General features: G+C 48.8%; 1 protein-coding gene and 3 non-coding genes across 4 annotated transcripts in view; all 4 read left to right on the top strand.

Annotated features, from left to right (window-relative positions):
* LOC126517558 (protein O-linked-mannose beta-1,2-N-acetylglucosaminyltransferase 1-like) overlaps positions 1–25498 on the top strand; it is a 294129-nt gene that overhangs the window by 25479 nt on the left and 243152 nt on the right. The window lies entirely within an intron of this gene.
* On the top strand, positions 8111–8185 carry TRNAS-GGA (transfer RNA serine (anticodon GGA)). The gene has a single exon. It is a non-coding gene; the product is annotated as a tRNA-Ser (tRNA).
* On the top strand, positions 8389–8463 carry TRNAS-GGA (transfer RNA serine (anticodon GGA)). The gene has a single exon. It is a non-coding gene; the product is annotated as a tRNA-Ser (tRNA).
* TRNAS-GGA (transfer RNA serine (anticodon GGA)) lies at positions 8671–8745 on the top strand. Its single transcript has one exon. It is a non-coding gene; the product is annotated as a tRNA-Ser (tRNA).

The following is a 25498-nucleotide window of genomic DNA, read 5'->3' as shown; positions in this document are numbered from 1 at the left end:
GATTCATTTCATTGATTCATTCTTTAAGCACGAGACCTAGCAATGGGTAGCCCAAATATATATTTGAGAACACCAAAATGAATTCAGCAGTAAGAAGCTAAAGGGTTGTTTCGGTGTAGAGCAGTGGCCAAGTCCGGATATGAAAGAGGAGGAAGAAAAGCCGAGTCTTTCCACTTCAACACTGGGAGGAACAACTCCCACAAATAAATACGACTCTTACTTATTTTACTTTTGAAGATTACCGACTTGCATTGGCAATTGTTCAACAAACGCTGCAAGTAAGCTTCCTGTGCATATTTCACCAGCTACTGCATCATTGTTTCAGATTACGAGTGAAACTGCAATTTTCTTTATGCCACAACTTGCCCACTTTTGTGTTTTGCAGTAGGATGTTAGCAGTGCTATTAAGGCACTTAAATACTCATGCATAGTAGTAGAGAGAAAAAAAGAAGTAAGAAAGCAGTGGCTTTTCGTGCGTAGACTATGCATACACCTGGTGCTTTTATGGTCATTTTTTCCCTATCCGCTAAATATTCTAAACAAGAAAAGTTTATACACAATTATTGTGCAAAGTCAGACCACAACTAAACCACAGGTATCGTTGGTAAGCAAAGTATACTTATTCGGTGACATTTTCTGCAGCCCTGCTATTGGGCTTTCCTTCATTTTCACCTGTGCAGATTCATTAAGAAGTGATGAGAGTTTGACAATTTTAATCGCTGAAAGCCTTAACGAAGCCTTTTTCGGGTTGTTTATTCTTGGTTTCAGACTCTGCACATTGCATTTAAGGCGTGTTTTCTGTGTTTGTTGCTTTTTCTTTATGGGTAGGGCATGTCAACATATTTTACACCATGTCAAGTATGTGGTGCCATAGACTGTTCTTAGATGGAGTCTTGCCCTTTCATTCTGTACAATATGACGTCGTTTTTTTTTGTGTCCAAGGCCGTTTTACAGCGTGATTGTAGCATTTTGCTAAGTTTTGCCTCTGTCACCCAAGCTTGAAAGATTGCTACCCACTGCTGGTGGCATGACTCATTTGACATTTCTTTTTCAATAAAAGGAAGTCTGTCACTTATCCTGTGCACTGGTTCTCTTTGAATTGCAATTTGTTGCCTATATTTGCTCTTTTGTTGCATTTCAGATTAGGAATGCCTATCATAATTGACATTTAACCATATTGCACACAATGTGGATGATATGTAATTGCTATATATGGCCACCATAAATATAATAGAAGTTAATAATTCAAGAATAGTGCCTTTTCATGGTGATGCAGCCATGAATTGTGGCTATAAGGTACCAGCACTGCAGGTAGCACTGCTTGTGCAGAATATAGTTCAACTCTGCTACTTTCAAACATCATTGTTTTTATCTGCATTTATAGAGCTCCAGTTTCTGTGAACAATGCACATCTGGTGGAAGAGTGGCTTGCACCTGCAGTTGGGTCCAATTAATAGCAAAATTTCTGCCCGTTTTCATGTTATTAGCATATTAGTAAAGGCAGTCGTTTTTATAGTAGCCTGGTTGCCCAGTGTAGAAGCCGCTGCAGGGTGTCAGGATCTCATACACATCTTCAGCTTTGCAGGGGACACAGCATCTGGCACATAGTTTGTGACAGGTCGTGTATTCGGGGCAAGTTGAGTTTACTCACTAGCAAAGGGAAAACCAAGCTTGTTGGATATGAAGTAAACCGCCTGTATACTCAGTGGCCTTCTTCATATCGTGTGACATATGTGGTTATAGCGACCCTTGTTTTAAGCACTTCTTGTCCAGCAGCAGTCGTTTGCTTTTGAAACACTCAGGATAGCTTTCAGCAAGCTGGACAGGAATAACACTGAAAAACCAGCAGATGTTAATGGTCGCACTTATCATGCGAAGCTTCGTACAGTATGATGAGGGTGTTCCTCAAGGCCTTGTAGCACATGTCACGAGTTTGGAGGAACATGATTTATAGCACTTTTTTGATTGCATGCTACAGGTTTAGCAGGTGTGGCCATGGTTGAAGTGCAGTGCAAGGTCAAGAAAACATATCTATGAGCAGCACCTTGGTAAAGGAGACTCTGGGAAAACTAGTGGGAAGCCTGTTGAACATCAGGTTGACCCACTTGCTGGCTCCATCAGGTAAAGTATGATAAAGAGAAGGAAGTCATCAACACGTCAGACGGTTTTTACATCCAAACACTGTGCTAAGGCCATAACATGCCAACAAGTCTTAGTGCGCAGGCTATGCATGACCAACTACATATGCCTTCTGTTCGGACATTGCTCATTGTAACTAACGAGGATGGAGTGGACAAAAAAAGAACAGCAGCTCCATTAATTTGGTTTCACTGGTATCGACAGTGTTTTGTAAGTGTACATTGCCATACTCCCCAATGGCTTCTTGGGTGACATCAGCACGGACCAGCTTGAGGCAAGGGGTAATAGACGTCTTTACAAGCTAAACATGCATGCATGCATGGAGAGCACATTGTGTCCAAAAAGTAGGCACTTCACAGGGGCACTGGAGAAGGAACAGATTATTAACAGTGGGCAAAGACAAGCTACTAAACACCCAACACTGTTGCATGTAACGACCTCTGAAACAATCTCTCTTAAAGAGGAAATCATTTTTGTGCATCCATAAAGAGGGCAGATGGGCAAAGCCCCTTCAGTAATGCTGCCAGCTTCAAAAGCCCACTTTGCACATCCTGAATGCTTCCTTCTTACTATTTTGCTGGGTGCAAGCATTCTACTGTCCAAAAGCTGTCATTTCGAGCACTGTTGGTTTGGTGGCAATACAGTTCAGAAGCGATTGCAACAAAGCTCCTTTCCTAGTTGGCCTGGATGCTCACGGTGCTTATGAAGCAGCACCATAAGGCAAGCAAGGTGAACGGATGCCTCGAAGCCCTTGTTTGTTTATCACACTGTTCTGTTAGTAACAACCATGAGACTTGAAACCAATAAGCTCAAGTTCGGCACTCGCGTGGTTACTGCGGAGGATCCATAAAAAGCACAAAAACAGAAAACTTAGGGAAAGGATAAAGCACCATTTAACACTTAGTATTGCTGCAGCCCACCCCCTTCTTTTATTTTGTCTGGTCGTGCTACATCTTTTTACTATATATAGGCATGAACTTAGGTGATGTTCCCAATCAGTGTCCAATTTTTATATACACTACGTGCTGGTTCAATGAGGCTCGAAACACTGCAACGGAAGCTTCAAGTAGAAAAGGTGCCTGGAAGAAAAAAAAACGCTGTGCTGCAACCATCTCGGCAACATCTTGTCCACTTAATAAAAATTGTGCTATCACATCACTTCATACTAGGCAAGGAGCTAGCACACCACAATCCCGCGACAGCAGCTAATGAGACCAAGACGGGAGCACATGTCTGTGAATTCGCAAACGGAGCCCCTAAGCCACTCTGCTACTCCGCCACCCCCTCTGCACGGCTGCACCACTCGTTTCAAGCACAGCACACCAAACACATTCAGCGCTGAACAGTGGGCGGTCGACGCAGTTGCATTTATATGACTTGCAGCGAGCAGCACATAACTCGATGTCCGCTAAGCAAAGTCGGACACGGCGACGCCACATCGCGGTTCGCTGCCAAGGCGCTAGGCCACTTAATTATTTCAATTGTCACCACCGCCGGGTTCTCAAGAAAGCACGGGTCACACAAGGCAGATTCTGTACTGCCAGAGCTCACCGAGGCCAAAGCCGCACTGCCGCACCACCACTACTCACGGCTTTCCGCCAATAACACAGAACCTACAACCAACACACAAGCAACGCACGTAACAATCACATGAGCAATGTTGAACAACGCGCGGTCCAGAGAACCATCACGCCGAGGACGAACACGCCACGGCGTCGCTCGGCGCCAGCATCGCGCCTTCTCAAAAATCCCTAAACGATGCGGTCTCTAGGCACCTAGGATCAGGTCACGTGAGGGATTTTTGTACGACAATTAGACGCACGCGAGGCTCACGGTCTGAGGGGCCCCCCTAACGACCGTGAGGAGCAGATGCAAGGCGCTTCGAGAGCACGTTGAGAGAGAGGGAGAGAGAGAGATGTGCCACGCACGGGCGTGTTGCAGAGGGTGTCGGGCTGCGGTGTTGTTTCGTCTACGCGCGACGTACAACAACAGAAACGGTAACAATGACGTCAGCGTCGTTGTTACCGGCAACGAATGGAATAAATTAAAGGGGGCCGCAGGGGGGTTCACAAATGGCACATAAGTATAGCACTGGAGTGTAAAAGCGGGCGAGTTGGTTGATTTCAATTGGTAAAAGCAGCGCGAAGTTAACGGCGACACAAGACAGAGAAGCACAGGATATGCGCTGAACTAACAACCGTCACTTTTTGTTTGTGTGTTTTTTGTTTTTGTTTTAACACTGAACTAGCAAAAGTTGTTCAGCGCCTGTCCTGTGTGTTTCTCTGTCTTGTGTTGCCGTTATTTTCGCGCTGATGTTACTATGAAGATATAGCACGTAACGGGAATACACGAAAAGAAAGCTAAGCACACACAGATGCACTGTGTGTCAGCATTTGGTTAAAGAAAAAAAAAAGAACTTTACATTCGAAAGTAAGAAAGCATAATCTCACACTGGAAGCTTTTCTGCTCGAAGAACGGGACCCAGACTCGCCGCGCCGTACATCAGCTTTGGCGTGATCAGCTAGACAGCCCGGGCGCCGAATTCAAGAAGCGAGAGATTAGCGTTCATTTTTCTTTTCTCTAATAAACGTACATTTCGCGCCAACAATGCCTCAGATGACATTTTTAATGATGCGCGAGAATAACTGGTTTTCCACGAGCGCCCCATTAAAAACGCATGGCGCGATGAAGCGTCCGCGACATTACTACGTGGTGCAGCTTCATGTGAAAGGCTGATGTTCTGACTCTTGGAACGTGTTTAAGGGCCTGGGGACATTTCATTCGTTTTTCCTTTAGCCCCTAAATAATTTCTGTTGGAACGTGTTGCAAAACCGTTGTAAGCGATTGCTGGCACGACATGTCGTACGTCGCTCGACGAATTTTACATACCATGCGCCAAAGTGTATTATAGATCGTCGAACATATCCGGCAATGAGTCGGATAAACGTCTGCTCGGATACTGCTGCAAGCTTTTTTTCTTCTTTTTGGAAGCTTATTTTTCAAAAGCTTTTTGACTCTATTATTGGTACGCCCCGTCGTTCGACGGGTTTGTTGGTTCTAACGCAGCTCGTGTAGGAAGCCCGTGCCCAGAACTTTGTGATCGGTTCGACGACGCGTCGGAAGGCTACTCCGGCTGTTGGGATGTTGGTTGGATGTTTCGTGATACGACTTAAAATTAGGAGCTTTGAGGCGTAAGACTCCGCGTATCAGAGGTTATGAGTTGGGCTTTGTAGGTTTGAACAATCCACAATGCCCAACTAGCTTCCTTTTTTTCTTTTTTTCGTTGGTAACATGCTTTGTCGATAACTATAGGAACAGACGAAGAACCCTGAACTGCATCTGTCTGAAGAAGATGTGCTATAGAGCGTTGCTGCCGCGTTCGTGCCTCAACAGTATGGTCGCCGCCGCTGCGGCGGAACCGCGTGTTTGGCGGCTGCCATTCCGGCCGTCGCCCACGCCACCGCGATCATCGCGGAAGGCATTGCTCGGGTTGACGACGCCCCGAAGGATAGCCGGGGGGAGCGTCTGGGCGCGCGACCTCTCTTTGGAGCGCGCCGCCGGTCGCTGGCTCCCTCGGCGCGCGCGCCCTCGCCCCCCCCCCCCCCCCCCCTTTTCGCGCTCGCTATCGTTCGCACTCTCCCTCGCCCCGTCTCCCTATAGTTTCGTGCATCGAGCCGCTCGGCTGGCCGGGTGCACGAGGTGGCGGCAGGGGCTGAGTGCGAGCGCTGAAGGTCCAAGTCTCAAGGAGAACCTTGGGAGAACGTACGGTACACCCAACTCTCTCGATTCACACGGCCGCCAAACGTCCCGTCTCGTCAGCGTCTCGGCGTCCTCCGTGAGACGGCCTTTTCTCTTCGCCGGTTTCTCCTCGAAAAATGGCGTGACGTTGACGGATGCCCTTAACGTCACCGGCATGCCGTGTTTGAGGAGTCCCCACGACGGACGACGGTGCCTTGACGGCGACGTGACCGGGCGTCTGACGTCTGTGTGAATCGGGCCTTAAAGTGAGCGCCTAGTTTGTATTCAGCCGTGGATCGCGTCTTAAGTGGGACGTGAAGGCCTGCAATAGATTCTTCATGCGTAGATGCCTGCCTTAACATGCGTCGATTAGAGACTTTCCCCCGATAATGTCGAAGAAAACCTCCCAAGTATGTGGTTTTTATTACTAGCGAACAAGACGTCTATACTTTAAAGGGATCCGTATGTTTTCTTTCCCTTCTCTTCATTACTTAGGTGTTCGAAATCAACGACGCGACGCGAACTCTCCCTGAATTCTTCGCTGTTGATGACAACTTACGAGCCTGTCATTTTCTTCGTGTCATTCGCACCCGTCAGCCTCGCCGAGCCAGAGAATACTACTGCTGACACATGATACCTGATAGGGCAGAGAACAGAGCTACGTAAGAAAGTTTCGCTCATTTAGTAGAGGCTGCCTGAAGCAAGTGACAGTGCACTGCAGTAATTCCTTGCGCTTCAGAATAGCTCCTACAAAGTCAGAAGTTGTCCCTATCGGTTTACTTCGTAGAAAAACTGTTCGGAGCGCCCCTGCGAAAGTGATAGCACAGATTCACTGCAATGTCATTGACCAGAGAGCGAGAGAGAGAATGCGAAAGTGATGTACTTTAGCTAGTGCTGGAAATGTTAGCTAAACTCGTAGGCATAAGTGTGACGCAGCTGATAAAGTTGAGTATCGAATCCGAACATGCATTCGGAGAAGCGGGGCCGCATTGACGTTGAGTGGTATGAGCAGATTCACGCACTTTTACATTCAACAATGTAGGGCCTTTAGAGGATCCAATTTACATATTGTAACGGACAAGGCCGACTATAGCGAGCAAGCGCAGTGCAGGATACTTGGGCTGGGAGCGAGGCCGCGCCTCTCCTCTCCGAGTCGTTTGTTTGCTCTTGCAATTTTGACGGAAAAGCGCATTCGCACAATTGCGTGCGTTTATTTGGTTAGCTGTGAGGAGGTCGGGGCAGAAAAATGCAGTGGCTGCTCTATTATCTGTCGTCAGGAATAATAATAATAATAATAATAATAATAATAATAATAATAATAATAATAATAATAATAATAATAGGTGACGCTGCTGTGAACGCAGTCAGCATCTAACTGGTGTCTATGCCCAATGGCATGCTTCGCCACACAGTGGATAGACTCTACAAAGTACGCAGAAGGCACCACTCCATCCATGGTTATACAGCGCTAATTCTTATCGCACGCAGAGTTATATCTAACCGACTTTGCGCCAAGCTGACTTTCATTAAGAAAGATGTTCGCCTCTTGCTGCATTTTGAGACTCGTCGACCGCCGTCCAAGCGGTGTTTTGCGTAAAGTCCTGCGCAGGCGGACACGACTGAACTATCGCCTCCGTCACGCTGCACCGAACTATCCGATCGAGCGGCGGCAGCGCCGCGAGGACAGGCAGGCAGGGAGCGGGTTGGGCTTTTCCGAACCGCGAAGGGCGTGCGTGGTGACCCGTCGACGACGAACTGTCGCGGCCAGCGCGCCCGAGTCCTTGCCCGCACATATCTTGCGCTGCACGAGACAGAGCCGCGAACCTTCGAGCCACGTCGTGCCGCCGATGACTGCGACGATTACAATGGTTGGGGCAGGCCCGAGGCGACGACGGGTGGCATTGAAGCCGGTCTCGCGGGGTGTGCGCGGCGATCTGACTTGACCCCCTCCCCCACCGCACGCCCCTATACGCCGACCGGTTTGACGAAGACGAATAGGGAAGTTGGTCACATCCCCCTAGCGGCGATGCGTGGCACTAGGAGAGACGGAAAGCGAGGATCACGATCGTGTACTCTATATATACCGAGTTTGACGTAGTAGTTCTGCAGAAACCCGCAAGGTGGAGAGAAGTAAAGAATAAAGGAAAAATCAGACATCCACCCGTTCGTAGCAATTGCTACAAAGTGTTTTTTGTTGTCGACAAATTCGACTTCGCCCTGCCATCTGCTAGCCGCCTGGTTAGCTCAGATGGTAGAGCGGCTGCCCCGGAAAGGCGGTGGTCCCGGGTTCGAGTCCCGGACCAGGACGAATTTGTAACTATGAGGCTTTCCTATCGAGGAACCCGTCTGGGTTTCCTTTGTAGCAATTGCTACGAACGGGTGGATGTCTGATTTTCCCTTTATTCTTTACTTCTCTCCACCTTGCGGGTTTCCGCAGAACTACTACGTCAAACCTTGCCTTTGCCTCGTGTGTTGTCGACAAATTCGACTTCGCCCTGCCATCTGCTAGCCGCCTGGTTAGCTCAGATGGTAGAGCGGCTGCCCCGGAAAGGCGGTGGTCCCGGGTTCGAGTCCCGGACCAGGACGAGTTTTTCTTCAACTATGAGGCTTTCCTTTCGAGGAACCCGTCTGGGTTTTCTTTGTAGCAATTGCTACGAACGGGTGGATGTCTGATTTTCCCTTTATTCTTTACTTCTCTCCACCTTGCGGGTTTCCGCAGAACTACTACGTCAAACCTTGCCTTTGCCTCGTGTGTTGTCGACAAATTCGACTTCGCCCTGCCATCTGCTAGCCGCCTGGTTAGCTCAGATGGTAGAGCGGCTGCCCCGGAAAGGCGGTGGTCCCGGGTTCGAGTCCCGGACCAGGACGAATTTTTCTTCAACTATGAGGCTTTCCTTTCGAGGAACCCGTCTGGGTTTCCTTTGTAGCAATTGCTACGAACGGGTGGATGTCTGATTTTCCCTTTATTCTATATACCGAGTTTGTACAAGCTTTACCGCGCTCGTGCGTTCGGGTAGGGGGTTCGATGAATTAACGCCGCACTGAAATTAGCGCTATAGCTTATCACGTTTTTGAGGGCTTATCTCCCGCGAACGTCGTGCAAATGTTATGACTGCATAGGCTTCGAGATTACGTAACGCTCGCCCGCTAGTCGTTTCTTCCGTTCTCTGGCTCCGCCGCCTATACGCTGCGGCGGAAACGGAGTCAGCGAGATCGTGCGCCCATTCCCCCCTCCCCTTGATTTATTCCCGCCCAACGGCCGGTCATCCGACACCGCGGGGCACGCAGACCCGCCATCTGCTTCTCGTCAACGTCACCCAGCGGTTCGGTGTGCTCGGAGCGCCCTTTGCTGACTCCTGCTTTACTTTTAGGTTTTTCTACGGTAATATCATTTGCCGTTCGCGTCACGCAGCCTCTTTCAACCGTACGGTTAGAGTCTTGCGCCAACGTGACCGCGCGCGCGCTAGGGATAGGAAAATTAGTTCAGAAGTGACAAGAGAGTCAGCTTTAGAAACTTCTAAAGGTGACTTCAAGTGCAACGTTGACTTCACGCTCTCCGTTCTTGTAGGGAAAGCTCAACTACTTAGTATGGGTTCACCATTTCGTGGGTAATGACGGTACAGAAAAAAAAAAGAAAGGAAAAGAGAATAAAAGAGAAAGAAAGGCGAGATGGAAAGGAAGGCCTTGCGTATTTGCGGAAATGCGCTTGGGTTCACCGTGGCCTGCTAGATCTGTCTCGCGTTCTTTTTTTCTGTTTTGCCAATACCCAAGAACTTAAAGAAATACTGACGTAATATTTTCTATACTCTCCATTTCCTCAACTATTTTTTTATTTATATTATATCTTTATTGTGCGTTAATCGAAGAAGCTAGACCTCTAAACCTTTCAAAAAAAAAATGCCGGCGACCCTCAGAACGCCCTAAATAATCTAATGCAATAGCTTTTCTGCAGCTAGTTCCGATTTCGTTTCCCAGGAGGTGACTGCGCCGTGACGCGTCACGACGCAGCAAAGGTGGTCACGTGGGAGCAGGAGACATCGCGACGTTTCGACACTTCACTCGGGCTCGCACGGCCGTCTGCTATGCTATTAATACATCGGGCCTGCTCAACAAGTATAGCAGCGCGATCAGCGCACGCTCTCCCGAAAAGGCATCGTCAGCGACAACAACGTGCGGCTTGCAGCACCCTAGAAACGTTATACAACGAAGACGTTAAATGTGTACGTTCGCATAAACGAACGAGATTGCGCGATCACGTGGGAGCGAAAACGTGCGCAGAGCCGTTGGCAAATGACCCCCGAAGGAGCGGCGACGATAAAAGCTTTCCGGGAACCAACGTGGAGGAAGAGAGAGAGAGAGAGGAAGAAGGAAAGGCAGGGAGGTTAAACAGACTGAGTCCAGTTTGCTACCCTACACGTGGGGAGGGGTATGGGGGGAGAGAGAGAGACAACTTAGATGTAGGATGTAAGAGAAAACGATGACTCATCACGTCAGGGAGCTAGCCCCGGCTGGCCAACAACCTCTGACGACGCTCCTCCATCTTTTTGGGGCCTATGTGCGCGTTGGCTTTTAGGAAATAGGTATGGGGGGGGGCTTGAATATTAGAAACTTCCGAATATCGAATCAGATATCTTCCCTGTTAGATTCAGTTTTCTAATAGAATATGCACCGTTCGTAAATTCGAATGTTTCTCCGAATAGATTTCGACTGTTTCACATGGGAAAATGTGCACGTTCAAGGATGAAATTGGGGCATAAAGTGTGGTATATTTCGCCCCTGCGATCATAGTAAAATTAAAGCGAGGGAACTTTCGTAGTGGAACTGACTACGTCGCTAAAGCAGCCAGAGCTTGCTGGCTATAAACCGCTGTCGTTCGCCCTCACCAACGAGTCCATGAGCACACGAATAAACTGATTTTCCTATGCTCCATTCGTGCTTTTAATAACGAACGCTTCGTAAGCTTCTGTGGGATGGCAGAAACTTGGTAGAGTAGTGTAAACACTGATATGCGAAGGTCGCCTAATATAAAGGTGAAAAAGAAGAAAGGCTGTTCATTATTCGGAAACTATTTGAGAAGTATTCTAAATTCGATTCGATTCGCTTCTGGCACTATTCGGTTCGTATTCGATTCGGTCTCGAAGATCACGAATCGCACACACCCAGAACTAGGCCCTCCGTCGTTTTCCACATCTGTCGAGGAGTTGTCTGGTTCGTGGTAGCTTCTAGCGGCGCCCTCGCCACGACCGGCCCTCTCCATCCGCCCTCTACACTCGCCCAGAAAAACGTTGTCCCCGGTGACTCTCCACGCGCTCGGAGGCTGGAAATTGCCGCTTGCTTATCACCTGCTGAGGTGGGGGTCTATTTCCCATTAACATTGCTGGCCAGGCTTCAACCTTTCTGACGAGGCTTCAATATTGTCACTCGATGCTGCGTCGTCCTTTTTTCATTCCTCCACGTGGGCCGAGTCCCCCGAGCGCAGCGTCACGTGTTGAACGGACTTTTCGAGAGAGAGAGAGAGAGAGAGCAAGAACGCCGAGGGAATGGCTTCGCGGAACGCCGGCTTTAACGAAGGCTGGCTGCCGTGACGTAACGCGCCCTCGTAGTTTATTAACTTCCTCCGCGCTGACGTGCCACGCCCGACGGAAGGGAAAGTGCAACAAGGGGAAGGCCGTCGGTGGTGCTCCAGAAGAAGGCAAGGGTGCACCCCCCTCCCACCCAACACGCCGCGTCGTCGTCTCCGGAGCGTGCCACGCGCGGCTGGTTGCTCCGATGGGATGGCTTGCCGCCGAGCGCATCTGCCCACCCCGCTCCGCTTGTTGCTTCTCGCGAGACTGCCAGAATTACGAGGTCGCGCACGCTGAACAAGAGGGAGAGAGAGAGAGGGGCGAGAAATAAAGGGGCTTTAGCGAGAAAAGGACGACAGCGCCGCGCTGCGTGACGCAACGCAGCGACGTGAGCGCGCTGCCGTACGGCCGACAAATTACGGAACTACTGAGTTACCGGGGGGAACTCTGTCGCTGGCGATCGTGCAGCTACCATTGGAATGACGGGAATCGATAGTTGGTTAGTTGGTATTGATATATATATATATATATATATATATATATATATATATATATATATATATATATATATATATATATATATATATATATATATATATATATATATAAAAGCAGACACCGTATATTCGCTTCTAAGCAACGACTGCCCGTGAAACTTACCGAACAATAAAAAAGAAAAGATTAAAAAGAAGCTGGTTGGAGCGCGTATGGTAGGCTTTACAAAGTAACGTGTCTAGATTGCTTACTGCTGTCCTTGAAAAGAAAAGTGTACAGTCATCGCATTCTACAGACACTTGCATACGGGGCGGAAACATCCAGTTTAACTGGGAAGCTTGAGCAGTGAAGAACCGCGCGACGAGCCATGGAACGAAAAGTTTTTGCCGGAGCCTTAACAGACAGGAAGACAGCGGTGTGGACTCGAGAGCGAACGGGGTTAGCGACATTCATATAGGTGACATTAAGAAGAAATGCAGTCAGGTAGGACATGTAATGCGGGCAGATAATCAGCGATTAGTGTTACGAATGGGTGATATATAAGTGAAGAGAAGCGCAGACGAGAGATACCGAGAGCGAGAGGGATATAAGGAAGGCAGGGATGTTAACCAATCAAAGAGTCTGGCTGGCTACTCTACGCTGGAGGAAGGGACAATGGGGAGAGAGAGAAGGGAGAGAGGGAAGGTGTGTGGCAGAGAAGCAAAGGTGCTGCGCTCAAATTAGGACCTTTGCAGGCATAAATGGGGCCAGCTGGCGCAAGACAGGTTCAATGAAATCATGAGGGTGCTTGCGCATCAGAGACTCACTTGTTATGTAAAGCTGTAGTGAACAAATGTTTTAGAGGAAATACTGTTGTGATTAGGCTGTATCGCTTGCTTGACCGCGTCGGAAGGTGATTTATTTTCAAGTGTGCACAGTCAGTGGCGTAGCTAGGTCACGTGGCACCCGGGGCCCTTAGGTCTTCTGCCACCTCCCCCTCCCCCCCCCCCCGCTGGGTGTAGCCGGCGGAAAGAGGGGTGTCTTCAGACGTATATGACACCCCCCCTCCCTCACTGGCCCCTTGCACCCGGGGCCCACGGCCCCCCGGCCCCCCCTGTTGCTACGCCACTGTGCACAGTGCGTTTTGCGCTTCCTTGTTTCTTTATAATGTCAACGTTGTCTGTTTTAAATAAACTAAAGCTGCGGGTATAGTGCTGGTTTTGTGCCATTTGAATTATATGCGTGTGCTTATTGCAACCTGCAAACTATACCCATTTGCTGTATCTTTTTTTTTTGCGTGGTAAAGACAGATTCATGTGGACAAGGCAAACAAGACACGGGCGGGATGAGTTCGATTAATATAGTCGCAGATCATGGCGTAACACATTCTTGCAATGTCGCGTGTGCGTGCGGATGACGAAAACGGAAATGCTGGAGGGAGAATATGACAGCACAAACACTCGCGTGTCTTTTAGGAGGCCTGTTAATCCGTGTTAACAAATGCTATTTTTACTGCTGTTAAGCTGAGTGTATGTTAACGCAGTAGTATTATAGGGGAACTTAATTCACCCACTATATGGAGGTATCTAGTACCTAAAAGAAAACGTGGGCCGATCCTTGCGACTGTTCGACAGTAAACTGGATTGCTGGTCATGCCATGCTGAGGACCAGTAATCGCTGTATGCTGCAAAATGTCGTGCAGAATATAAACAGCTTTATAGCGTTTAAATATACGCATCGCGAAAGCTTCGCTTCGCGTAGATTTCAGCACGTGTGTTCGACTCGACATCATAAATATGCATACCTCTCAAACTTATAAGAATGCTGTCACGTACTTCAACAATTAGCGGCGCCTAAATTCTGCGCAAATTTTTTTTTCTATTTTTTTCACCTTTTATACAGTGATCGACGGCTGTTACGGTCTTACTCCTCTTGACCGCCGTGCATCGCGGGAAACCGATGATGTTTTGCAAATATTTTATGAAGAAATAACGTCACAGTGCCCCTCGGGTATGAGGAAGCATGATTCAGCGTTTTCAGAATACTCAGCGCAGAGACAGCAAATCGCGAGGAGCGCGAACGATTCATTCCATCATAATCCAGCCCGATGACGAATGCCTCTCCTGGCGACCGCCAGACCCACCATGCCTTGCGCCAACCAACTACGTCTAATGGTTTCGAATTTCCGTATCCGATCGCACCTTCTGATCCCCGGTCTGCCGCCACTGCATGCAATTCTTTCTCCTTGGGGTCCAATCTGCCACCCATAACAGAGCATCGGTAATCTGCACAGTTCCGCACTTCCCACTCAATCTGAATTAGAACGCGATCTACCCGAGTTCGCTCTCTAATCAGTGGCGAAGGAATTGCAGTGGATAAAGTGATGGGCGTTTGCAAACCCTTGGACTGGCTTCATGGCTGGCGCAGGTGCTCACTCGCGCCCTCTCGCACCTACCGGCACTCACTCACGCTCACGCCTTAGAAATGAGTACCAACGAGTGTGATCGTGATTGAGCATGCTAACCTATGATTTCGTTTAGTTTGATCCCTAACACAGCCGAAGGGTGCTAGGACTCAAGTCTTTGATGTACGAGTGGCTCGACCGCAGTCGAATACATCTGCAATGGTTTCTTTTTCTAGATTTTTATTAGTTTTTTATGCTCGTTATTTTTTTATTGTGCTATTTCTTTTTCTTTTCTTTCTTTTTTTTTTTGTCCGCTCGCATCATGCTCGCCTCCCTTACGCCCTCTCGCGTTTCTCGCCGAACGCGGTGACGACGGCTCCGGGAAAGAAAAGAACAACGCAGACAAGAACAATTCATCAAAACAAAAACAAAAGGAAGTAATAACAGTAATAAAAAAAAAGAAAAGCCGAGCCCACTCTTTAAGCCTTATCGCTTTCACCTCCGTTACTCACGCCGTCAGCCTCGCCTTTAGTCGCCTCACTTATTTCGATTTTTCTTCTTCTCTCTCTCTCTTCGTCCGCGTTCTTTATCGCTATTATCATCATCATCATCATCATCGTCCGCATTCTCTTAATCGCCGGCCGGTGCCGTAAAAAATTGCAGCTGCCTGACCGGGTGGCGTGTATGTGTATGAACACGCCCGAGCTGGATAACACCGTCTCGCCGCGGCTGCTGCTTGGCTTCTCTGGTGGGATGTGTATGTTCTTGTTTCATATCTCGGTACGCTCCATTTTTTTTTCTTTTGTTCTCATTTTTTTCTTGTCGTCGACAGCGTCAAAAGCCAAGAGACCACGAGGCTTTAAAGGGACCATTTATCTCCCGACGTCGCGGTACTTCTTTTCTTCGGGTTTTCGTAGTTAAGGTAATCTCTTTTTTTGTCTCGAGCATCCTTCCTCATCTTGTCTCGTACGGCCCCCGGTGAAGAGAATGGTGCAGTGCTGCCCGTTCGAGGAGCCCGGGCCGCGTGCGCTCGCCTCGAACCCCGGAGTTCGGTGCGGCGCGACGAAAGCCGGGGGCTCTGTCGGTTCCGTCGTCCAGTCGAGGGAGAGGGCGACGACCGAGTGAGAGGGCTTTCGACACAACTTTTCCGGCTGGTCATTTATTCTCTCTCTCTCTTTTTTTTAACGTCAGATCAAGGACCCACACCTGTAAACCGATGTGATCTCGCAGGTCATGCTTTTGCGAACTCAATGCGCTGCAAGCGATTGCACTTTCGCCGAGCCGACATGAAAACGGTTGGGGGAGGGGGTGCTCACGGGGCGTTTGGATCCGCCAGTGCTTTACGTCGCGACATTGCCGTGACGTCACTTCATGACGTGCCTGCCGTTTCCTACTGCGCACCTGTTTGGCTTCGATCTGCAGGCGCTCGAGATTTGATTGGTGCCTGAGCTTTCGATCGTCGTATGAAACTGCCTAAGACGCAGTTAACTGCATGCGGCTACTGATTGAAGCGGCTCAACAAGAAAGAGTGTACAAAAAAAAAAAAGAACGAGTTGCTTATTCACTTGGTTGTTTGTCTACACCCATGTGGTGCCACGGCGTAAGCGACGTCACAAGGTTCCTGTCTGTAGCTACGTGAACATTTGTCTTCAAGCAGCGTGAAATGTAGTTTCTTCCGCGCGCAGGAGGTGGTCTCGAATCGTGCACAAGTGCTGGCCGACCGCCGAAAGTACTCGGAACGATCGCACCATTTGCAACGCGCGTTCGTGTCGTTGCCCCGCCGAAGCTTTCAAGGAGGCGATGCTCGCAATTAACGACAGCGCGGTGTGCTTGTCTGTCTATACTTACACGACGACGAGAGCTTTGTGGGGAGTGGAGATAACCGCCTCACCCGTTGGGCCCGCTTTTTCTTTGGTTTTATCTTATTGTCTCTTTCTCCTTCTTCTCCCCCCCCCCCCCCCCCCCCCTGTATAGTCTGTCTTCCTGTCTGCGGGTCGCCGTTGCTGGTCGATTCGAGAGTGTGCTGCCTGTTATCAGTTACGTGGCGTGCGCGTCGGACCGCGTTGTAGTAGTTTGGAACGGGAACCCGGCCGTGGGCGTTTTGTATCCTGTTTACGCTATCATACGTTAGAGTCTTTTCTCATTCATGCTTGATTTTCGTTTCTTATTTTTTTTTTTTTTTTTGGAAGAGGCGCTTTAGACAGCCTTTGTTGTAAAACGTTCTGTTACACATCCGGAAGTATTTCTAGCTTCTTTTTTTTATCACTCATTCGCATAGAAAGAAAGAAATAAAGAAAGAAAGAAAGAAAGAAAGAAAGAAAGAAAGAAAGAAAGCAGTCAGAACAAAATAAGGCAGGCGCTCAACGGAGCAAAAAGTCAAAAGGCGTTTTTCGTTTCGGGCCAGTTGTGCGGTAGCATGAAACGCCAGCTCAACGTGTTAGTACTGCCTGCCTACTACTTCCACGGGAGCAGTATCACATGGCGGTGCGGCCTTCCGCGTGGATGACGGGAGAAGTGACATCCGGCGAAAACGTTGGATTTGTCAGCTTCTGCTGTCTTGACGTGCCATCTCGCTGCCTCAAGTATACTCTCGCTCGGTGGCAGAATTACCGGCAGAAAAGACACACCGGCTGTGACGTGACTCCTCCGTATACGTATAGGCATTCTGCGAACAAATGGCCACAGTTATAGTGAAATAATATGTCTGGGGGCTGCCCGTGATGAAAGTAATACACATAGTTAACACAGCTAGTGTACGGGTGCTGCCTGTATAGATACAATCGCCAACCGCGAAATGTCGATATTCTTCACTATATATTGTCTTAGTAAATGTTCATACGTTGAGCGCACAAGGTCACGAAAAAAGGAAAACTAGCCGGAACCTACAGTCAATAGACAGGGGCTGGGATTGATTGATCGACTGATTGATTGGTTGATGATTGATTAAATTAAAACATGCAGAAGCAACTCGGCGGCTGTGAGGGACGTCATAGTAGATGGCACCAAATTAATTTCGACCACCTGGAGTACTTTAACGTGTGCCTAACCTGTGTTCAGAGCGTCTTTCTTGCATTCCGTGTCCACCGAAATCCGGCCGCTCCAGCAGGTAATCGAACCGGCGACCTCGAGCTCGGCAGGAGGATGCCACAGCGGTTGGGTTTGCGCGCATGGCTTGCGGTTGGGCGTGGAGTTTCTTTGGGAAATTACTGCAGTGAACTGTCGTGAACGTCTATGTACAGGATGTGCTACAACATGGCGATCCAGGCAGCGTGAGAATGATGGTTAGTACACAGATTTGCCTGAACTTTGGCCCTCTTCCACTCTGCAAGTTCGCCATTTTCAAACTACAAACCTAGCATTATATAAATGCAAGAATTCACAGTGGTTGTATTCGTGTGCGCACTGTCTTATCGTGCCATCTCTGCGTAGAAAAAGAAAAGAAATAATAAGGTTGCTTGAAAATTTAGGCGAACAATTACAGATGCCGAGCGGCAAATAAAGACACTCAAAAGTGTGAAGCCGACACGCACGCGAAGATGGAAACAAAAAAAGAAAGCATCGTCGTGGCCATGCATGGCAGATGAACGGTTACAGCGTCGGAGTTCCCTCTAGCAAGTTTAGTATAAAGCTCTATAAACGAGTTCGGGATGGCGAAAAAAAAAAAAAAACCGTCGCTTCGATGTCATTCGTATATATACACATGAGTTGGTCTCATCCGAACCGCACCAACGACGAGCTCCCGTCCGACCCACCGTGCGCACGACCCCTATAGCGCTACCAATTTCTCCTCCCGCTGGCACCAACTCCGTTATGCGTTCGCTAGTTGCGTGAGCGTCGACGACGGCGGCGACCCATCCGCGCACGCGCGCGATCCTCGTCCTTAATCGGCGTCGGCGCGGCCGTGGCGTCTTTGGCACGCCGCTTCGCGATGGCCCATATTCCGGCCCAGAAGGGGACGACCTACGCTCTCTCTCTCTCTGAGCTTCTCGGGTAATTGGGCCCCGAGCGCGCTGCCACTTCCTGTCGGCCCTGATGCCCCAGCCGGGTTGACCATGCACCACCGCGAGCTCCGACGCATCGCTCTCACGACGGCGACCCCTGCGCCGCCGCCGCGAGAGAGGTCGGTGTTGCCGTCGAGCGGCACATGGCGGCCTGCCGCTCGACGGGCGCTGCTGCGGAAGGGAGAGAAAGAAAGAGTGGCGGCGGTGGCCCCGCTTTCGTGCGCCGCGGGCCCCTTCGCCGGCCACCGCGGTTTCGCGAGCGCTCTTCTTGTTTGCGTATTTCGAGCGCCCTCCGGGGCCGCCGCGCGTATATGTGTCACGTGTGTTTAAGACCCGCGCGTGCCCGCACACTCTCCCGTTTTCTCGCTTGTGGGCGGTGGACCGGCCGGAGGCACGTACGGTGGCCACGTCATCGACGCCGTTTTGTTTCGAGTGGCGTCGATGACGCGCCTTCGATGACGTCGATGACGTTGCTTCGAGTGGCGCGCGCCGTGTGGCGTGCGTCTAACCGCGCACTTTTTATTCCGTCGTTACTTGCAAAACGATTTTGAAGCGAATTGCCTTTCTTTTCTTTTTTTTTTTTTGTTCCTTCGCTCTTTTTTCGCAACAGTCGAGGGTGGCCGGGCTTTCGACTCCTGTGCATAGCTCTAGGGCTCTCGCGCTGCCGAGCTTTAATTTAGGATCACGCATTGCTGCCGCCATCTGAATCTGTAACCGGCCGGGAATTTTTTGTCTCACTTTTGTGTCCAGCGCCGTCGAGCGAGCCTCATCGTAAAAAACACCGAACGCCTCTGTGCAACCATGTCCATGCGCATGCGAATGAATCGTAATACAGCTAAAACCGGACTTAACGAAACCCGATTTTGCGAAGTTCCCGATCTAACGAAGGAATTTCCATTCCCCGACAAGAACCATAAGGTTCGTTGTTGTCATCAACCCCAGCTAACGAAGCTAGCTTCTAGTAAACCCGATTTTCCAGAAATAAATGAGTAAAAAAAAAAGAAGCTCCGATGTCTTTCTAATTTTGACGCAGAAGGGTTGTTTTTCTTCGAGCGTGAGCTCTAACGCTGTCGAGTTAAAACATCTAGGCACCCCGTGTCACGGCTCTAGCTTTCTTTTGACGAGGCTGCACGCCGCGCCCATGCACGGAACAACGAACTCAGCAGTCGCCAGCATTCTTACGTACCAGGTGGCGCTATAGGGCCGGTGGCAGTTGGGCCGCCCTCGCGGAATTCTTGCCCGCGCAGGCGTGGGTTAGCGGCAAATACGATTCCGCGGTACCTTTTGCGTGTCGCTACGTTAAGATTTGGGATTCGAAAGAACCCGTAAATGCCGCACTCGATTTTGCGAACTTCCCGATTTAACGAAATAATTCGAGCATGCTCATGACTTCGTGAAATCGAGTTTATCGCCTGTAGGACATAGAGCGCATTGCGGTAACTACTGGTGATACCGGTACTACTTATTGTTACGGCCGCCCCTTCCCACCGCCACCACTACTACTACTACTGCTACTGCTACTCATTATACTACTACTATTACTAGTAGCAATAGAGTAGTAGTTTTGCTGTTACTGTTACCCTGTTGCTTCGAATCTGTTTCGTCCAAGACCGCGCTCCTCCTAATGCTTACTTACGACCTCCGTTCCTATACGACGACAACCAGGACCACTACTATTTCTGCTGCTTGTACTACTGCTACTACTACTACTACTACTACTACTACTACTACTACTACTACTACTACTACTAATGCTACTACTACTACTACTTCTACTACTACTACTACTACTACTACTACTACTACTACTACTACTACTACTACTACTACTACTCTTATACTGTATCTTTCATGTTATACAAGGTAAGTTCGAAGACTAACGAGAGCATTGGAAGAGTGAAACTAATGCAGGAGTCTAGCTGTAGCACCGCTCGGCCCGTATTGGTGCCACCTGTGGCGTCCTCCACGGCGCTCTGCCCACATCGCAGCGGAGCCTCTCATGCGCGTTACGCAGAGGAAAAGGGGGAGAGAGGGGGCGTCGGACGTCCTTGGCCGTCCTTGGAATTTCGGTTCGCCGGCAGCGCGTCACCGCGCTTCCAGGGAGCAAACCGACGCGGCATCCCATTCTAGGCCGCTCGATCGCGACGTCGGCGCACGAACTTTCGCACGGAGAAGAGCGGAGGGCGGGGAAACGTTCTCGTCGTGGTGGAGGAAAAAAAGAAAGGAGGCCTGCAATTTCTTCTTTCTCTCATATTTTCTTTTTTTTGACCTTGCGCGTTTGTCTTTCTTCAGTTTACTCGACCAGTATACTGCGTGTTCAGGGAGAGAAAGTAACCTGAGAAAACTCGCCGCAACCCCAGTCGTCGCTTTTTTGCCTCGCCACGGGGAAGGAATGGCGCCGCGCCGCGAACTTTCTTTTAGGATTCTCCTTCTTGGCCTTCGAGGTTGCTGTCTCTCTCTCTCCTTTCCTTCTCTTTCTACCTGTGCGACGGAAAGTCTCGCGTTACGTAACGTGCCCCAACGAAGCAGGTGTGACAAAGCTAAGAGATGCGGCAATATTTACCAAATATTATCAGCGATGTTTGCTTAGCAGATAGGGTATAGCTTGAAGAATGCAGTTATGCTGTTGTGAAACCTCATACCACCACTGCGGTTCTTCGTATATTTTTTTTTACTCCTTCCTTCTTTCGACTCATTCGCTTGTTGAAGTTACTGTGACCTGAATTCCCGACACCCTCGCAGGCATTGAGGCCACTCCCTTTAATAAGGATGTATTTACTACTAGTACTACTACTACTACTACTTCTACTACTACTACTGCTGCTGCTGCTGCTGCTGCTGCTGCTGCTGCTGCTGCTGCTTCTACTTTCACTGTGTATTGATAAGTGGAGTGGGCCATCCATTGATTTTTGTTGCCATATCGTTTTCGCTTGCCTGTGTTGCCGCGCCCGGAAAGCCGTGTACCAGACTGCAGCATGCGAATAAAGCGCTATCATCATCATCATCACCATCATCATCATCATCATCATCATCATCATCATCACCATCATCACCATTATTATTATTATTATTATTATTATTATTATTATTATTATTATTATTATTATTATTATTATTATTATTATTATTCCCGTGCTGCTGAACCGCCATACAATTAGGCAGCTCACGTACACAGTAAGCGCCAGTGTTTCTTCAGGTAACGTTTGTCGTAAGCTTCACGAGGACAGGCATTTATTTGCGCCCCATTGTTTGCCGACTCGCACTGCGTCGTTAAGTTTGGGCGGTGCATTCCACCGGGCTACTCCGGACGGTCCTCCAGCGCCGCCAACGAAGAGCATGCACTTTTTTTTTCTTGCGTTTCTTTTTTTTGTCGGTCCGCCTAATTAAACCGAGGAGACATTAACATTAACCGTGGATTGTCTCCGTGACTGCGCAGCTCGAAGCGGTGGCGGCGGCTTGCGTTCCCGAGGGGGCAGTAGTGCCGCGGGGGCCACTGATTAACCTGTTTATGAAATAGTTGGTTAACCGTGATCCTTGAGCTAACCGAATGTCGTGCCGGGCCGGAAATGCGAGATTTCAAGCTCGTCGCGCACTGTGGGCCGGCGCTTCCTCTCTAAGAAAAAAGAAAGAAGACACGGGAACAGTACTTAACTAAGTTGGAACCTGAATAAGTTACACTGCTTCTGCGCGTAAGAGAAAGAGAGAGAGAAGAAGACATTTGTTATATATTAATACTAAAATACGTTCGACCGGGCCTAAGGTGAAGTCCTAGGCAGGAGTGTGCACACAGTAATTAGAATTGGTGTGCGTAGTCATAATTCACTTTTGAGCAAATGTTGCCAAATAGCATAACGTTGCAAAAAAAAAAGAAAAAAGAGCTGAAAAACGCGATCGGCGTGGATGTAACGAGAGCACAGGTCAGTGCCATAGCTTTTCGACCGAATGAAAGCTTTACAGAAAATGGCATAAAAAAATAAACAAGGCTTCAAAGAAAGCACTCGAGCCAAGTTAAAGCAAGGCACAAAGCTCAGCATGCACGGCACTCCGATTCCGAGTAGCACGTGGGAAGAACGAGTTTCTTAAAGGTATTCGTTTTGCATAAGTAATCGCTCACTTTCACGGAGAGAAAAACCCGAGAGGTCAGACTGAATGGCAGTTCTGGCTAGCCTCTTGGCGTTGGGGGACGAAAACACGGGATTGAAAATTGAAAGGAAAGTGCTATCGGTTGAACTAAAAAAGAAAATGAAAAAATCGGAGCCGTTTCGCCAGAAGTATACTATTTTAGGCGCGGGAACTGTTATAAGGCTGCGTATTCTTCGCATTCAAAAAGTAACCGCCCTTCCTTGCCGTAAATATACAGGGAGTCGCCAGCTAACTTTAGCCAGAGTTCAAAAACATGTGAATGCAACGTAGCTGGAGAGAACCGAGGTAGTGTCGTTTGCCGTCGCCTGGAGATGAATATTCAAGTCATTTCTTCATTCCGCCTAATTAGATAATTAGTCCTAATTAATCAAATTCGCAAATATTATTTCACATAAAAAGTGTTCATTAGAAAATTGTAGAGCGACATGAAAAATTCCCAATGCAGTTTTCTGTTCCTCGATACGTGCTACGTAAATGTGTAGCATGTATGTAGCGAAATATTTGCAACTGCAATGCTAATGATCAGTCTACAATGTGTCTGTACATACACAGCAAACTTTTTGGCACCTTTAAAGGGACTGGTTTTGTTTTGTTATCCTCAAGGCTCTTTTAAAAGAAAAGTGTCACGTCTTCAGGACGGCGAGATCAGGATGGTGAGTGAAGCCGTAGCTGAAAACTCTCTGAACATTCTGGCCAAATGGTACGCATCGAAACATCTGTGACAACGACAGTTCCACAGCGGCAGCTGTTAAAGTTGACCTATCGCTTGCAGCTTTCGTGCCGCCTGTCGCAGCTGTCACCATGATTGCTTCACACGAAACGCCGCAAAAAAAAATAAAAAAAAGAAAAGAAAAGGAAAGAAACTTCATTAGCCTCTATCAACGATCCGACCTTACCGCTTGATGGTGTGTTAGCCATGTGACACACCATCAACCTTAAAGGTGGGACTGTTTTTCCTTTTTTTTATGTTATACAAAGATGTGACAAACCACCAACCTTCAAGGTGGGACTGTTTTTCTTTTTTTATGTTATACAAAGTACTAAATAGCCTTGTATACTATACAAACGTACCTGTCAATATTGAAGATTTTATCGTAAGATGCCCGATTTCAGAGCCTGCTTACGATTGTCGTATTCACACCGATAACTTTGCGACTTTCCGTTCGCGTCTATGCACAACTACGGTCGCTGAACGGTTTTTTTAAAGTCGGATCACTGGATCTCGTAGATCACCCTAATTTACCTACGACGCAGCAGCACCAAGAATGTCGAACGCTCATCGAAGTTTTGGCCCCTCATTTCTCGAAAATTTCATTGATAAACTTGATAAACGTTTCTGTTTATCGGTGGTGCAGATGATTGTTGCGGCAACTGTGGAGCACTGTGATTTGTTCACAGCTTGCCTATGGAGAACAAAGTAAGCTAATGTTTAATAAACAGCCAACGACATCTTCAAACACTTTTCAGTGTTTCTCACAAAATATTTATTTATTTATTTATTTATTTATTTATTTATTTATTTATTTATTTATTTATTTATTTATATTTGCTTGTAGTATATTTCTAATTTTACGATCGGTAAGTCCGTACAAGGTAACGTACCGTGGTGAAATATCCTGTTACGTCATAGTGGCTGCTGCTCGTTGAGCTGTCGAATGTGGCAGCCTGTAGACAGATTCGGTATACCGTCGGTGCTTAAATTCAACAGACGGAATCGACTTTTGGCAAATTGGAACGAAACTGGGCCCGTGATTTGGTAAACGATGCCTTTCGCTCGATTCTATGCAACGCTTATCGACCACTGTTGACGGCCGGCTGATCCCATTGATAATTATTAACGTGGGCGGAACATCGCTCTAACCACCGAGGAAGCGCGACAAAGGCGAAAAGAAATAGCATCGGAAAAAGGAATCGCTATATAATCCAGCCTGAAGACGCAAGAGTGGGCTGTCCAGCATGCCCGAGAGGCGGCGACGAGGCAAGGCCTCGAAGTCCCCTCATGGGAGACCTGAGCCCGGGTCGTTAAACTTTGCAGGATTTAAAATAATGTTTCCACCCATCCTACAAAATCGCTTTCCTGATTCCCACGTGCGTGCGTCTCTCTCTCTCTCTCTTTCTCTCTCTCTCTCTCTCTCTCTCTGTGCGCGTCTAAGTGCGTGCACGCAAAATCTCTTGTTGTCGTCGCCGTCGTTCTTGTTTGAACAGATATTGTCCCCGAAAGGGCCGCGCAGAGCGCGATAGCATATGTCGCATCTTCGCGCGTTTTTCTTTACAAACGCGAACTGGCGAGACCCAGTGGTTACGCGCTCTGTGTTTTGGACAGCGGCGCTCAGGCTGAACTGTTGCCGGCAGGCACCGCCACCTGGGTTGTCACCGCCTGTATAGCAACGGTACACAACCGCCACCAGCCTGCCAAGTGGACACCTGTCCTCTTCGGGAGGCTGCTATTTTGGCGCGTCGTTCTGCGCACGCAGCGCCCTCTGCCTACGTCACGAACCGGTGACGCGCTTTCGTGCAGGCGCAGCTAGGGGCGTCTGAGTTACACAACGGGAAGATAGCAGAAACGCAGCCTTGACCTCGAGGCAGGCAGTAGATGGACGAACGGGAAGAAAAAAAGAAGAAAGAGCCGCCGTGAGCCCGACGCTCACAGCAGCTTTCCCGTTGGCTCTATAGGGTCTGTGTGTGTACCTTAACGCTAGTAGGAAGGCAGAAGCACCCAGTCGACGTCGACGTAAGCGTCGGCGTCGTGACGCCCTCGTTAGTGCACTACCCCGTTTGTGCGCGTCGTCTGTCAGCGCGTATCGACGTGTGCTCTTCCGCACGAGAGATATTTCTTTTCTCTCTCCCTCTCTCTCTCTTTTGTGTTCTCGCGGCCGACGGTAACGCAAAGCGCCAATGGCCGCCTGGAGCTTGTTATCGTGACGACGTCTCGAGCACAAGCATCCATCATTGGTCAAATGCTCCGGCGTCACATTTTCCGCGTCTGTGATTTGTGAACGCGATAGAGTTACTGCTTGGTCTCTCAGGTTCGAGTT

The sequence above is a fragment of the Dermacentor andersoni genome, chromosome 11, assembly GCF_023375885.2.
Source record: "Dermacentor andersoni chromosome 11, qqDerAnde1_hic_scaffold, whole genome shotgun sequence".
NCBI lineage: Eukaryota > Metazoa > Arthropoda > Arachnida > Ixodida > Ixodidae > Dermacentor > Dermacentor andersoni.
The sequence above is the reverse complement of the archived record's forward strand: the minus strand, read 5'-3'. Positions and strand labels throughout refer to the sequence as shown.